General features: G+C 41.8%; 1 non-coding gene across 1 annotated transcript; it reads left to right on the forward strand.

Annotated features, from left to right (window-relative positions):
• Positions 1-15612: 15612 nt before the first annotated feature.
• Trnat-ugu (transfer RNA threonine (anticodon UGU)) lies at positions 15613-15687 on the forward strand. The gene has a single exon. It is a non-coding gene; the product is annotated as a tRNA-Thr (tRNA).
• Positions 15688-16290: the final 603 nt, after the last annotated feature.

Consider the following 16290-nt stretch of genomic DNA (forward strand, 5'->3'; position numbering starts at 1 on the left):
AGTAATCGAATTCCAACGGATTTCTTTTGGAACTCATGTGGATCATCTCACACTTTCCGTTATTTAGCGTCAGCTGCCACCTGACAAACCATACAGCAATCTTTTCTAAATCGCTTTGCAGCTGATACTGGTCTTCGGATGACCTTACTAGACGTTAAATTACAGCATCATCTGCGAACAGTCTAAGAGAACTGCTCAGATTGTCACCCAGGTCATTTATATAGATCAGGAACAGTAGAGGTCCCAGGACGCTTCCCTGGGGAACACCTGATATCACTTTAGTTTTACTCGATGATTTGCCATCTATTACTACGAACTGCGACCTTCCTGACAGGAAATCACGAATCCAGTCGCACAACTGACACGATACCCCATAGCTCCGCAGCTTGATTAGAAGTCGCTTGTGGGGAACGGTGTCAAAAGCTTTCCGGAAATCTATAAATACGGAATCAACTTGAGATCCCCTGTCGATAGCGGCCATTACTTCGTGCGAATAAAGAGCTAGCTGCGTTGCACAAGAGCGATGTTTTCTGAAGCCATGCTGATTACGTGTCAATAGATCGTTCCCTTCGAGGTGATTCATAATGTTTGAATACAGTATATGCTCCAAAACCCTACTGCAAACCGACGTCAATGATATAGGTCTGTAGTTAAATGGATTACTCCTACTATCCTTCTTGAACACTGGTGCGACCTGCGCAATTTTCCAATCTGTAGGTATAGATCTATCGGTGAGCGAGCGGTTGTATATGAGTGCTAAGTAGGGAGCTATAGTATCAGCGTAATCTGAAAGGAACCTAATCGGTATACAATCTGGACCTGAAGACTTGCCCGTATCAAGCGATTTGAGTTGCTTCGCAACCCCTAAGGTATCTACTTCTAAGAAACTCATGCTAGCAGATGTTCGTGTTTCAAATTCTGGAATATTCCATTCGTCTTCCCTGGTGAAGGAATTTCGGAAAACTGCGTTCAATAACTCCGCTTTAGCAGCACAGTCGTCGATAACAGTACCATCGGCACTGCGCAGCGAAGGTATTGACTGCGTCTTGCCGCTTGTCTACTTTACATACGACCAGAATTTCTTCGGATTTTCTACCAAATTTCGAGACGATGTTTCGTTGTGGAACCTATTAAAGGCATCTCGCATCGAAGTACGTGCCAAATTTCGCGCGTCTGTAAATTTTAGCCCATCTTCGGGATTTCGCGTTCTTCTGAACTTCGCATGTTTTTTCCGTTGCCTCTGCAACAGCGTTCGGACTTTTTTTGTGTACCACGGGGGATCCGTTCCATCTCTTACCAATTTATGAGGTATGAATATCTCAATTGCTGTTGCTACTATGTCTTTGAATTTGAGCCACATCTCGTCTACATTCGCATAGTCAGTTCGGAAGGAATGGAAATTGTCTTTTAGGAAGGCTTCTAGTGGCACTTTATCCGCTTTTTTAAATAAAATTATTTTGCGTTTGTTTCTGATGGATTTGGAAGAAATGGTATTGAGCCTAGCTACAATGACCTTGTGATCACTAATCCCTGTATCAGTCATGATGCTCTCTATCAGCTCTGGATTGTTTGTGGTCAAGAGGTCAAGTGTGTTTTCGCAACCATTTACAATTCGCGTGGGTTCGTGGACTAACTGCTCGAAATAATTTTCGGAGAATGCATTTAGGACAATCTCGGAAGACGTTTTCTGCCTACCACCGGCTTTGAACAAGTATTTTTGCCAACATACCGAGGGTAGGTTGAAATCCCCACCAACTATAACCGTATGAGTTGGGTATTTATTTGTTACGAGACTCAAACTTTCTCTGAACTGTTCTGCAACTGTATCATCGGAGTCTGGGGGTCGGTAGAAGGAGCTAATTGTTAACTTAATTCGGCTTTTAAGTATAACCTCCACCCACACCAATTCACACGGAGTATCTACTTCGACTTTACTACAAGATAAACCACTACTGACAGACACAAACACTCCACCACCAATTCTGCCTAATCTATCTTTCCTGAACACCGTCTGAGACTTCGTAAAAATTTCTGCAGAACTTATTTCAGGCTTTAGCCAGCTTTCTGTACCTATAACGATATCAGCTTCTGTGCTTTCTATTAGCGCTTGAAGCTCAGGGACTTTTCCAGCGCAACTACAACAATTTACAACTATAATTCCGACTGTTCCTTGATCCAAGCACGTCCTGTAATTGCCAAGCACCCTTTGACATTGCAGCCCATCCCGCACTTTCCCGAGGCCTTCTAACCTAAAAAACCGCCCAGTCCACGCCACACAGCCTCCGCTACCCGTGTAGCCGCCAGCTGAGTGTAGTGAACTCCTGACCTATTCAGCGGAACCCGCAACCCCACCAGCCTATGGCGCAAGTCAATGAATCTGCAGCCAATAAGGTTGCAAAACCGTCTGAGCCTCTGATTCAGACCCTCCATCCGGCTCTGCACCAAAGGTCCGCAGTCGGTTTTCTCAACGATGCTGCAGATGGTCAGCTCTGCCTTCATCTCGTAAGAAAGACCGGCAGCCTTCACCAAATCAGATAGCCGCTGGAATCCAGAGAGAATTTCCTCTGATCCAAAGCGACACACGTCATTAGTGCCGACATGTGCCACCACCTGCAGCTGGCTGCACCCTGTGCTCTTCATGGCATCCGGAATGACCCTTTCCACATCAGGAATGACTCCTCCCGGAATGCACACGAAGTGCACACTGGATTTCTTCCCCTCCTTAGCCGCCGTATCCCTAAGGGGCCCCATTACGCGCCTAACATTGGAGCTCCCAACTAATCGATAACTAAAACCTGAATTGTACTGTTTCCTACGGGCTAATTACATCAACCTAGAAGCTTCCTCTATGTTCTACTGTGTTGTTTTTAGTGTCTCAGCATTCCTTAGCACGCGACATAAGTTTGCAGACGATAAATGTAACCGTTTCAGAGAGAAAAGCTGCCAATGTAACGCTCTGGCAATACGTCGATTTGATAGCAAATGACGAAAACGGGCTTATTTCTTAGGTTTTTACTACATATGAACACTTTTCACATTCTCTCGTGTAACGTGGCTTTTAGGCCTCTCTTCATGCAAAATCTTAAGGTCGTCGGTAATGTCAAGGCACCAAAGCCGGATAATAAGTCAATAATCGATTACTAAAACTTAAAGTTTAGTGCTTCTTACTGGCTGATTACATCAACTTATAAGCTTCTTCTGTGTTTTACTGTGTTGCTATTAGTACCTCCACATAGCGCAGCACACAACATAAGTTTTCAGACGATGAAGGTAACCACTTCACAGAGAAATTCCAAATTCTGTGTCTGTGTCTACTGCCTGCTCATATTGTTTAAAGCAGGTTGCTCTAAATGCCCAGTGGATCTGATTCCCTTGATACCCATTCTAAACAATCTCGGATTGGGAAAGACCAAGCTCTGCTTATACTTATAGTCTGAGAAGTTGACATATCTTAGACAGTAAAATATGATGGTTAAAGATGTCCACTGAGTATTCCCATATACACTGAAGTTAGCTTTGAACAACAAATTATTAATTGGCCACCTACTCTTGACTCAATAGCTACTAAGATCTTTCACTGGTGAAGGAGGTGACAACGTTGTTACGTCCATTAGAGGCTTCTGTAGTTTGCTGAGAATGATGTGATATAATTGTGCCTTGTGATTTTCTGTGGAGTTCCAGAGTAAGTTCTACACTGGTGCAGGACATCCATTATTGCTGTTCTCATTCGAGGCAATCCTGGATTCTAAATCTCAAGCACCAGAGGATTAGAAACAGCAATGCAACCTCTGTCTTCCTGGCTGTCCACTATTTCAAAGTGCTGTGGTTGACAGTCTCTTCTCATTGTGCAGTGCTTGTAGATTATTGTAAATGGATAAACTGCAATATTTAGAACATCTCATTCTAAACTTTCTAAAGAACGAGACTTTTCTGTCACGACCACTTTTTGTGTGAGGTGATAAATACCAGGAATTTGGTTGTATTTTGAGAACCTAATGGTGACATACATTAGTGTCTGTGTAAATTAATGGAACTGGATTTTTCCTGAGGTCGGCAGTTTTCCGAAGGTCGGCGTTTTCCAACGAGGTCGGCGTTTTACCCCGAGGTCGACGTTTTTCCCTCGAGGTCTGCGTTTTTCCCCGAGGTCGGCGTTTTTTCCCTAGGTCTGCGTTTTTGCACTGAGGTCGGATCGGCGACTTTTTCCCCGAGGTCTAGAAATCTATCGGTATATTGAAAATCCAACGTATTTTGATGTATATCGAACTATACTGATATGTCAAGTCAACTTGAAACATATATCCGACCACTAGATATCGGTATTTATCGAGATAGCGATATATTTCGATATACCTATTTATTTCGAGAATCGTTTTCTTAGGGGTACAGATTTTTTTCAAGACGTCCATTCTTTCCCATTATCGATTCATTTCGATATATCGACTTATGTCGAAGCACTCATTATATCGAGATGTCGATTTATTTCGAGATATCTATCTATATTGAGGCATCCATTTATTTCGAGGTATCAATTGATTTCGAAGTATCCGTTTATGTCGAGATATCGATTTAGTTTGATATACCGAAACAAATCGTGTTGTCTGTTTATTTCGAGCTATCGATATATTATTCCATGTATCGGTGTACTTCAGATATCGATTCCTTTCGAGATATCGATATATTTCAAGAAACCTCTATATCTCAAGTAATCCATAAATTTCTAGATATTGTATTTTTAGAGATATCTTTATATTACTTGGTACCAATATATTTCAAGATATCGATATATTTCTATACCTCGATTTATCTCGAGAGGTCCGTGAGATTCGAGATATCGATCTATATGGTAAGCTGAAATGCGTCTAGATGTCGATATATTTCGGGATATCTAATCATTTCGATGTAGCTGTCTTTTGGAGGTGTCGATTTATTTCGAAGTTTCGATTTTTTTCATGGTGTCGATTTATTTCGAGGTTGCGATTTATTTCGGGTTGGCGATTTATTTCTGGGTGTGGATTTATTTCGAGGTGTCGATATATTTCGAGGTGACGATATATTTCGACGTTACTTGTCAACTGCATCAGCTTAGAACCTATTTCGTACAGAGTGGTGCGACTGCATACCTCAGAAGGCGACATTGATATCCAGACGATGAATGTAAACGTTTCCGAGAGAAAAGCGTCCAATGTGACGAATTGGCACTACGTCATTATGAAAACAAATGACGGAAACGTGAGGTTTCTGCCACTCAAAGTGCTGCCAACTTTCACCCCACCCCCTCCTCACTCTCCCCAGTCGTGGCGATCAGCTGGTGTGATAGAAATGGACACAGGAAAGTAATAACGTTCCATGAAATCCCATTCTAGGGAGGTTCAAGGGTAAATGTTCCAGACGGTTTATTTGCATTAAGACACGCATACTGGACATCTACAATGTCACATCTGCCAGATCGTTTCTATTGTCAGCAGTGGAAAACAAAACAGCGTACTGAAAAAGCCATAGTGAGACGCGGTTTTTGGTAGACGAAATAATTGGAATACTCTAGGCACTGATAATGATGATCTAATGAGAATTCTGGTATTGTTTTGAAAGATGCATTTAAATATGCATTGAACGTAGCTCCAAATTATTTTGAGAATTATAATTGCGGTATGATGGATCTACATTGGAGATTTGGTAATGCAAAACATTTCGATCTGAGAGTACTTTACGTGATGGAACGGCATTGACCTTGTGTGTCATTAGGGTAAAGTTAATTTGCCGCCATTAACATAAAATTTATCCGCCATTAACATAAAATCTATTTTTCAGCTTACTTCAATAAGGACTCACTTCAGATGATTGGACAACTAAAGAGAACTCAAACCGTTATTTTAATAGTATTCGTAGGTCCAATGCAGCATTTACCGTGGACAGTCCCTGAGTCAAGACTGTCAGTTTTATGTAGGGAGCACTCCTTTAAGAAAGCACTCCGTGTTCAGGCCACAAGTGGCCAATCAGGACCATCCGACCGCCACGTCATTCTCACTGAGGGTGGAGGAGGAGCTGGCTCTCCCACTCGTTGTGGTAGTTTCCTTTGATTGGAGCCGCTACTATTCGGTCGAGTAGTTCCTCAATTGGCATCGCAAGGCTGAGTGCAACCCGAAAAATGGAAACAGCGCATAGCGGCCCGGATGGTCACCCATCCAAGTGCCGACCACGCCCGAAAGTGCTAAACTTCAGTGATCTGACGGGAACCGGTGTATCCACTGCGGCAAGGCCGTTGCCCCTACCACTTTTACATGATATTTTTGATCGTAGATCAGGTCTGATGGCTGGAAAGAATGGACATTTACCATGTTATGCACATTTATATTTTCACTACGTCGACACAGCTGGTCCAATTTCGACCAGCGGTGATGGTAGCCATAATGATCGAGCCAAGCATCCTGTGTACATTGGTTGCACCCAAGTGTGTGGGGATCACAGCATTCGTGACATTTAAATTTGTTACTTCTTTGCTACTATATTCGCAATAAATTTTGCAGACAGTATCCGCATATGACGCTGAATGCACCTACAAAATTATATCATTGTACGACACATGTTTCAGGAGATACGTCATAAAAACTCAGGACAAGGCCAGACGCTGCATAGTACGGACGTGGACGCACAGCTGTAAATAAATGCCTGGTCAACACCAAGCTCTTCCGCTAGTCATCTATAAAGATAAAAAATCCCCAATATTGTCCACCAGCATATTTTTGAAAAACCTTTATTTTGTCATCCATTTTTTTTTTCCTGTAAAAATCGTAAAAGCCGCATCATTGTGTTTTTAAAAATCGTTTCCTATTGTCATCTCTTTTTATGTATTTTAAACCATTTATCGCTTGTGTAACCTGTGGCTACAAGTCCATTCCCTTTATGGGGTAATCGAAATAATGAACAACGGAAAAAAGTGTGGGTCAATTTCTTCCTCATTTTTCGGAACTTTTGATAATAGTAAATCGTTGGCTCTTTGAGGGCGTGGTAGGTACATACAAGAGATTAGTGTAAGATTAGAATTTGGGTTAGATACAGTGCCAGGAGGTTCTGTTTCTATCTGGCTAGCTTCAAAGTACTTCACCATCTACTAAGTGATGCGTTTCATTGTGAATGGTGTGGTCTGTGCTAGGTCTACCCTTTACTCCACAATGCTGTTCCTTCGATGCTATTAAAACCAGGATGTTATCAAAATATATGCACAGTGGCAGACTGGAGTCTGCAGAAATATTTCCAGTGGTGGGGAGGGGGGAAGGCGCGTCGGGGCTGGAGTGCATGATTCTGAAACTGGCACTCTGTGTACAAATCAGCTGGTCAGTTACGAGGTGCATCAAGCTACAAGACCCTAACTCTATAAGCGCTACAACTGGTCAAAGCTAAGGTTTAGCAGTATTGTGGAGAATTCTTATCTGGAAGAGTATGAGTATACTGTAACGAATAAAAACTCTTTACTCCAGATTCCAAGGATGGTTAGGGGCGACGGGTGAAAGTGCCCTTTTGCCTATCCTCCCCTCCCCACCTCCTCCCCTCCCCCTCCCCTTCCCCCTCGCGGACGCCAATGGCTGGCCCGTTCATTTTGAGAACATCAGAGTTGCAGTAACCTTTCTGAGAAACTGTTCTAGATGTCCTTGCGCGTCAATCTTACCACTCACAACAGCAGTGGGAATGTCGGTTATCGCTCAAACAACTGGTTTTCGGCTCTTATCAGTTTCCCAGCCTCACTTTAACCTAATTGTTAAAGCCCGTCACAATACCAGTTCTTGTAATAACCGATTTTCAGTATTTTATTTACATTATTTCCTCTTGTAAACGTAGAAATCAAACAAAGATAAAAATTTTTACTTTCTCAGTTTCTTGATAAATGGAATCAAAACGTCAAATACATTTATGATGACCTGCAGCCGTCCAGAACGAAATTAGAATTATATTAATACCGTCAGCTGCTCACGGGTGTCGATATATATCAACGGGGACAGGTGACAATGTGTGCCTGTCTGGGACTCGAACCCGGGATCTCCTGCTTACATGGCAGGCTCTCTGCCCATCTGAGCCACCGAGGGCACAGACGATAGTGTGACTGCAGGTACTATCTCGCGCACGCTTCCCGCGAGACTCACATTCTCACCTTCCATGTCCACGCACTACATTCGTAGTGTCCCACACCAACACATTCATTACTCGTGGAACACATTCTTACCAAGTCCCGTAACAGTTCGGGGAATACTTGTGCATCTTCACAGAAGAAGGTCATGGCTGGTATTGCCAGAACCATATACTTATATGGATATGGACATGTCTTCCACGAGGAATGAGTGTGTTGGAGTGGGACTCTACGACTGTAGTGTATGGACATTCAAGGTAAGAATGTGAGTCTCGCAGGAGGCGTGCGCGAGATAGTCCCTGCAGTCGAACCATACACTGTGCCCTCGGTGGCCATAGATGCATAGAGCGTCTGTCATTTTAGCAAGAGATCCCGGGTTCGAGTCCCGGTCGTGGCACACATTTTCACTTGTCCACGTTGATATTTATCAACGCCCGTGAGCAACTGACGGTATTAATATAATTCTAATTTCTTTAAATTAAATAGTCCAATAAAACTTTGTCCGCTGTTCGCTGTTTCTCTCAAAATATAGCGAGTACTTCTATACCACAGAAAACTGCCAGTATTATCCTACTGATTTTAGTTTTTAGAACTCTGCTCAAAAATTATATTTAAATCGGTTATCACAGCACTATGCGGGCATTACGTATAATCCAGCGATAAAGAGTGAAAACTGCGGCAGGAGAACTCTCTTTTTCGTTTTAATTTCTCTGTTAACGGCTAAAAGCAGATAACGTAGACACAGGCAGCAGATCAGGCACTTTCTAATTTTATCCCGAACTATGAATGATTTGTAAAATTTTAACTTTTTTCCTTGTATGATGTCGCAAGTCGACCAAATCGACCATTGTGCTTCACTCGTACTGCATATCGTAAAATACTTCCAGGCTTCCAGATGGTGCCATTCTGTGTTACAACTGACGTTCGACAACAGCGAGAAACTGCGTCCATTCTCGCGCACTGCTTGTATAACAGGCACAGTATTGTCTCGGCAATGTTGGACCAATTCACTTGTTGCTCGTTTCTATCAGCAGTGTTATTAAAGTGGCATACATCACTTTTCCCATTTTTTCTGTAATAACGCAGTATTTAAGAGCTATGGAAATCTTACGAATAAAAATTACTCGTCTTTTTTAAAAAAGGTTTATTTGAAAACTAAAAATTTTACTACTAATTTGGCTAATTGGTATATCTGTTTTTACGTGGTTATCAGGAAAATATAAAAAGATACTTGTTATAACCGAGAGCAAACAAATACCGAAAGACATCGGTTATTCAGAACTAAAATACCCATGTCGTTTTAACTGATCGGTTTTTCTATCTCTAAACTGCAGTGTCTCCACAGAAAAGTGTGTCGTTCCATCAATGTACATAGCAACGTTGAGATATGTATGTGTTTATGCGCAATATCGGCAAATGGAAACACGAAGAGGTAATAAGCACATGAGCGATAGAATTTATTTCACAGTCAGAAAAGTCGAGTGACAGACAAGACTGAATCACTGTAATAGAAATTATATGGAAAGCTGTGTAAAGGAAAATTTCCAGTTCTTTCGTGGATTCCAAAATTGAAGCAAATTCCGGGACATCAAGGTGACATAGTCTTATACGGATAGTATTCCATGACTAACGTAATTGGCCCACATACTGTACTGGTATACTGATAATATTACACTACTAAGGTAATTTACCTGAAATAATTTACAAACATGTTACTATAACATTCGCTACTACTCATTACGCTAATTGACCTTCAGCCATTAAGCGCAAGCGCAGATCTCAGTTATGATACGTGCGCCATCCAAAAATTTATCAAGGTGGTAACTCAACACAACTACAAACGATCATTGTGTGCAAAATAAATAGAACACCTCATAAGAAGAACATGACGGGTTTGAATCATTCCCACCGCAAAGGATGGAAAAATCAGGCTTGCACATAAGACCACTTGATAACTAACCAGAAATTCAGATTAGTTGTAGCTTCGGTGACAATCGCCTTTTTTACATTTTCCCCGTAAACTAGATAATTATGAAACGTAACAACTACTCTAAAATATCTGCAGCAACGGACTTGCCGCGGAGGTGGCATCGGTTCACGTGAGATCACCGAAGTTAAGTGCGTTGTCGGGCGTTGAAGGCACTTGGATGGGTGATCATCCAGGCCGCCTCATGATGCCAATCGAGGAGCTACTCGACCCAATAGTAGCGGCTCCGGTCAAAGAAAACCATCATAACGACCGGGAGAACAGTGTGCTGATCTCCGCCCCTCCTGTTCACATCCTCCACAGATGATGACACAGCGGTCGGATGGTGCTGTCCCAGTAGGTCACTCGTGGCCTGAAGACGGAGTACTTATAAAGCAACTACTCTCCAGTGGATGGTCGAACTACTGAGACCTTGATGCCTGGCATCAATAACAGATGGCAGCACAAGAGGTTGGCTTACGCCTACTGCCGAATTTTGCGATCTGTCGTAAGCCTGCGTAAGCACGTGGGGCCTTCCGTCTTAAGTGCAAGCATATCCATTGCGTTTTCTGCCGCGCGACTTGAGTGGAATGTTTCATTATTTCTGAAATATTATAGAAATGTTTTTCGTTGTATATCCTCACCATCGGTACTGAATTTACTGTAAAATTACTTGCTCACTTTTCGGAACTTCCGTTCATAGTAAATCGATACTATTTGAAGCCGTGGTAGACACGAGTCTAGTGTGCTTCACCTTCAGCACCTTCTGTGTCAGTCTCGGTTCCTATGTCCCTGATTTCACAACGAACAGTTCGTTGTCTACTGAGTATACTGTCTGTTGCACGACACTATCCCTCCCACGCTGCTAAATGTAGGTCGTCGGCAAAATATGACTGCAGTGGAACAAGGGCGTCTGCAGAAATTTCCCCAGGAGGTGGTAGTGGCATTGTTAGTGGTGTGTGTGTGTGTGTGTGTGTGTGTGTGTGTGTGCGTGTGTGTGTGTGTTTGTGTGGAGGCCATTACTATGAAATTCACACAGTCCAGACCGCCAAGGAAAATAAACCTTGAGATTTGGAAAGGTTGTTGATCTTATACCGCTTATACTGCATATTTCGAAATTCCACCTCTAAGGGGGATACACAGGAAATGAAAGGATTTTTGAAACATGTAGCTATTAAGGTAATTTTGAAGCTAGGCAGACAAAAATTTGTATCTGGTTTCTAGGTCAGAAATAAAGAAATATGTGTTCCAGTATTATTGGGAATTTAACCTCTATGAGGTGAAATAGTAGGTGAACATTTTATCTTGAGATAAAAAATTATGGAAGGACTATGGAAGTATTTTTAAGGCTATATCTACGAAAATTGGTATTTGACTTCAAGGTTACAAATAAGAAAATACGTATTTTCGTGTTTTTGGAAGTTCAACCCCTAAGGGGATGAAATAGAGTGAGCTGGTGCGTTTCTGGCGCCAGTTTCCGTCGATCGATGTTTCGATCTTTGAGTCGCGGTCCAGAGGACACTGCTCGCTAACCGACTGTAGTAGTTCTCTGTGCGGCCCAACATCGGGCTTACCGCGCTTACACTGGACACAGTTGCCAACAAATCGCATGCCATCGCCATATAGGTTGGGCCAAAACATGTGTTCCCGAACTCTGTTCAAGGTCTTGTAGAACCCCAAATGATCCCCTACCGCCGAATCGTGGAAATATCTGAGTGCCATGCTAACTCGTTCCTGTGGAATACAGACCTTCCCTTCACCACGGTTGTCTTCCCCTTTACACAAGACACCACCCCCCCCCCCCAACCCCACCCCCCGAAGACCTCGCCATCCGCCAACTGCTGCCGAATCGGTCCCCACCCGGGGTCCTCTCCTGTTTGCCGGCTAAGTCGCAGAAGAAGCCGGGTGTCTCGGAGAGAAGGAAATTGACCCCCAGATCCGGCTCCACGTGGCCCTTGCCTTCCCCAGACTCTGCCGCGAACATACGGATAAGAGCGTCGCCAATTTATTGTCTCTGCCACTAATATGGTGAACCTGGAGATAAGTCTCGTCATCTTAACTTCGGTATGATTTTTAGCGATCTTATTAATCAAAGTTTAAGGGCTGGCACTGGCCAAGTAACTCATGGAGGCTCATTGGTTTCAGTCCAGTTGTATTGCTCACCTGTTCTCCAGATAGGGTTGTGTAGTTTATGTCTCAGAAAATTGTCTGCTCTTGATGTGTGTTGTGTTAGAGATAACTGGCAGCGGTCGACGCTAGCATACTGGGAGCAGAGCACCACGGCGGCAGAGAGATATTTGAGGCCATGTCCTCTCCTTTACATCTTGGGTTATGTTGTCACTTTTGCGTGATTCCATCTTTCCGGTGCTGAACTATAGCATCCAAAGTTCAATTGCATTGCCATGTTGAGTATATTTCCATGTCATTCTCTGCCTCGTGGATCTCTTGTATTGATTTGAATCCTTGGTCTGCTCGCGTCTATCGCCAATTCACACGAAATATTGAAGCAACCTTATTTTAAGGGTATTGTCATATAGTCATGTTCTAGTTGTAATCATTCTAAGAATATTGTTGATTAATCAACTGAGTAAGTAAATTTGAAGGTCCGTTTAGTCAAAATTAAAGGACCCCCTTAATTGTTTTAGTCATTTTTATACAGTTTTGTTTAGGAAAGTTGGCAAGCCGAACGTTAAATATCTGTATTCTTACGCTTAATCTGTTTCTCCCCTGATTGCAAGTAGTGAGAGTTCTGCTATGAATTTTATGGACATTTGTGCTATTTAAGTAAAGCTTTACCTAAGTATATATACCTAGTCATATTCAAATTTCAAGTTTTACGGGTCTCGTTCCACTTAACGAAATTTATTTATTATTTGTCCAACTGATCTGGCCTTGTGATTTTATAATGCTTTTGATTGTAATAAAATATGTAGCAACTACAACGGATTACTATTGTGATTTTGGTGTGTCACTACCATACCCCATATCACAGAGGATGAAATGTTTCATGAAATATATGAAAACCTGTTTTTGATACATTCAACGATTAAGAGGGTGGAATATAGGATGTAATGTTTTATGAAAGTATTTCAGTGCGAAAGAGTTTTTAAAGCGAAATCTATGAATATTGTGTTATAGAAAACTACGTGTTTCACTGTTTTTGGAACTACAACCTCCAAGAAGGTGCAATAGGGGCACAGGTTTCACTGACCCATAGCCTTCCAGCCCAACCTGCAAAGTATACGGACTTGAAATTTGATGAAGGTGTAAATCTTACGCTGAAAGCATCATTTAAGAAGAGATTGTTCGAAATTTCACTCCTATGGGGGTGAAACATGGGTTGAAAGTCTTTTTTTTTAAATATGTCCCTATGTCCCTATTGAAGCTATAACTACAAAACTACGAAAATTGACATTTGGTGTCTCAGTCAGATACAAAAAAGAAACAGGTTTTTAGCATTTTCCGAAATTCTTCCATTGGGGGATAAAATAATTAGTGAAGATTTTTTGAAAATAAATCATTATTAAAGAACTACTGAAGCATTTTTATAGCTACATCTATGAAAATAGGTATTTGACATCTCGGTTGGATGTAAAAAAAAATGTGTTTCGTTGCTTTTGGAAATTTAACTCACTAATAGAGTGAAATAGGGGATGTAATGTTTTATGAAATATTTCACTATGAAAGCATTTTTAGAATTAAATGGATGAAGATTTGAATTTGGCTCCTCGGCTCTAAATAGAAGAATACGTGTTTAATTGTTTTTGAAAACCCAACCCCTAAAGGGTGTGAGATGTTTCAGAAAATGGTTCATTATGAAAGGATTGCTAAATATATCTGACAATTCGTATTCGGCTAATATGTTACAATTTTTAAAAACTACATGTTTTTCTGGTTTTGGAACTTCGAGCATAAGGGGATGAAAATTTTAATGAAATATTTATTGCGTTATATTAAAATATTTTAAATCTGCATCTATGAAAACCGGTATTTCACTTCTCAATTAGATATAAAGAAATATGCGTTAGGGAATGAAAGACTGTACGGAGATATCACCACAAGAATACAAACGGCTTGATTAACAAAAACCTTGGACTCCAGCTGTCAGCATTGCTTTTTGATCATTCAGTAAAAGACCATGCCTCAACGGCGCTAAGTTTAGAAAGTTTAGAAAGTGTTGCAGTTTATAAAAGACATAAAAAAACGATTAAAGAAAAAAATTCTTTGCAGACCATGAACGGTCTACGCAAGTAAAGAAGCGGATGATAAGCTAGCTCTTTATGCAAATGAGTTGGTCACTTTAAGTTCCGAGACATGTCATGCAGCAGGAACGGAATCCTATAGTTGCTACGATTGGCTAAAGGAAAAGTTTTGCAGAATCACTCGAAATCACTTCTGCAAGTGGCTAAGAATCTCGTAATGAATAAAAATTCTGTACTGAGAATTCCAAGGTGGGAGAGGCGAGATTCCTCCCCCCCCCCTTCCCCCTCCTCACAATGCTATCCTTCTTTACCTACAGCAAAAAATAAATAAATAAATTAATAAATAAAACTAGAGAAATTTCTACTGTGAAACTATTTGCATACAAGAGAACGGCCCTTGAAATTTAACTCTTCAAAGTTTTAAGCCCTGCTCATTCCGGATATTGATTAGAAAGTGTTAATCCACATGTGAAACCTGAGTATATAATCCCTGTGACATTTGATCAACGGTGTTCCATAAGGACAGGTTCTCATTCAAAACGTTCGAAAATTCAATTTCTTTGTAGTTGCATTTTTTAAAGGTGTACTTGTCTAGACTCTTGGAACAGAAAGTTTTTTTTTTAATCCGTGCTTTACAAAAGTTTCTACAGTCCATTGTTTGAAGCAGTGTCACGGCTGCCATGAGCCGCGCGGGGTACCCGCCATGTGTCCAACGCCTTGTCACGGTTCGCGCGGCTCCCCCTGTTGGAGGTTCGAGTCCTCCCTCGGGCATGGTTGTGTGTGTGTTGTCCTTAGCATAAGTTACTGTAAGTAGTGTGTAAACATAGGGACTGATGGTTCAAATGGCTCTGAGCACTTTGGGACTTAACATCTGAGGTCATCAGTTTCCTAGAACTTAGAACGACTTAAACCTAACTAAATTAAGGACATCACACACACCCATGCTCGAGGCAGGATTTGAACCTGCGACCGTAGCGGTCGCGTGGCTCCCGACTGAAGTGCCTACAACCGCTCGGCCACATCGGCCGGTCTATCATGTATTCTAGAAGAGCTGTACGGTCGTCAGTGGCGCCTGTTCTTTCTAGAACAGTTACTATCTTCATATCTATGGTTAAACGTCACCCAGCCATTGACCTTCGTCTGTGCGAATGCGCACAGGCTACCGGAAATCTTACGGGAATCGTCACCTTAGTGTGAGCCAGTAATGAGTGGATGGACAAATACCTATTAAGTACATTACGTAATCGGATTGTGGGCGGTTCGGGGTGTGAGTCTCACGGGAAGCGTGCGAGGGATAAATTCCTGCAGTCGTGCTGTTCATTTGTGCCCTCGATAGCTCAGATGGATTGAGCGTCTGCCTTGTAAGCAGGAGATCCTGGGTTCGAGTCCCAGTAGCGGCACACTTTTCAGCGGTCCCCATCGAAGTATATCAACAACACCTGTCGGCAGCTGAGGGTTTCAATTAATTATCAGTTGTGTAGGTGATTCGATGAACCCTTTGCCAGGCACTTAAATGTGTTTTGCAGGGTATCCATATAGATGTAGATGATAACTCGTCCCGTGTCGCACGTGCTCAAAATGATTCATACTGCAGAATGCATGCAAACATACTCACCGAAAATACGGACGAATATCAAGTGCAGGCTGCCGAGTGCTGCATATCCAGCTTTGACAGATCGGCTTTTCCTGCCAAGAAGAACAGGAAGTTGCTGTCTAGGAACAATCAGAGGTAGAGGAAGGGTTGATAAATACTCCTTGACTTGCAGACTAAACGTAAATAACGAAAATACATTTTTGGTAAAAATTGGTCAAAACATAATCGGTTGCCCTCCGTATTGGATTAGCTGTTTTGAATATTGAAAATCTGACTTCAGATTCGTTTTCAGCGACATTAAAAATATATATGTAACACTCAGTTCATGCAAATCGAAGTAATAATATAACTAAATGTTTTCCCTAAACTTTGAACACATTTTTTTCGGGTAACTATTTTCTCAGAACGG

Source organism: Schistocerca gregaria, chromosome 9, assembly GCF_023897955.1.
Source record: "Schistocerca gregaria isolate iqSchGreg1 chromosome 9, iqSchGreg1.2, whole genome shotgun sequence".
In the NCBI taxonomy this organism is placed as follows: domain Eukaryota; kingdom Metazoa; phylum Arthropoda; class Insecta; order Orthoptera; family Acrididae; genus Schistocerca; species Schistocerca gregaria.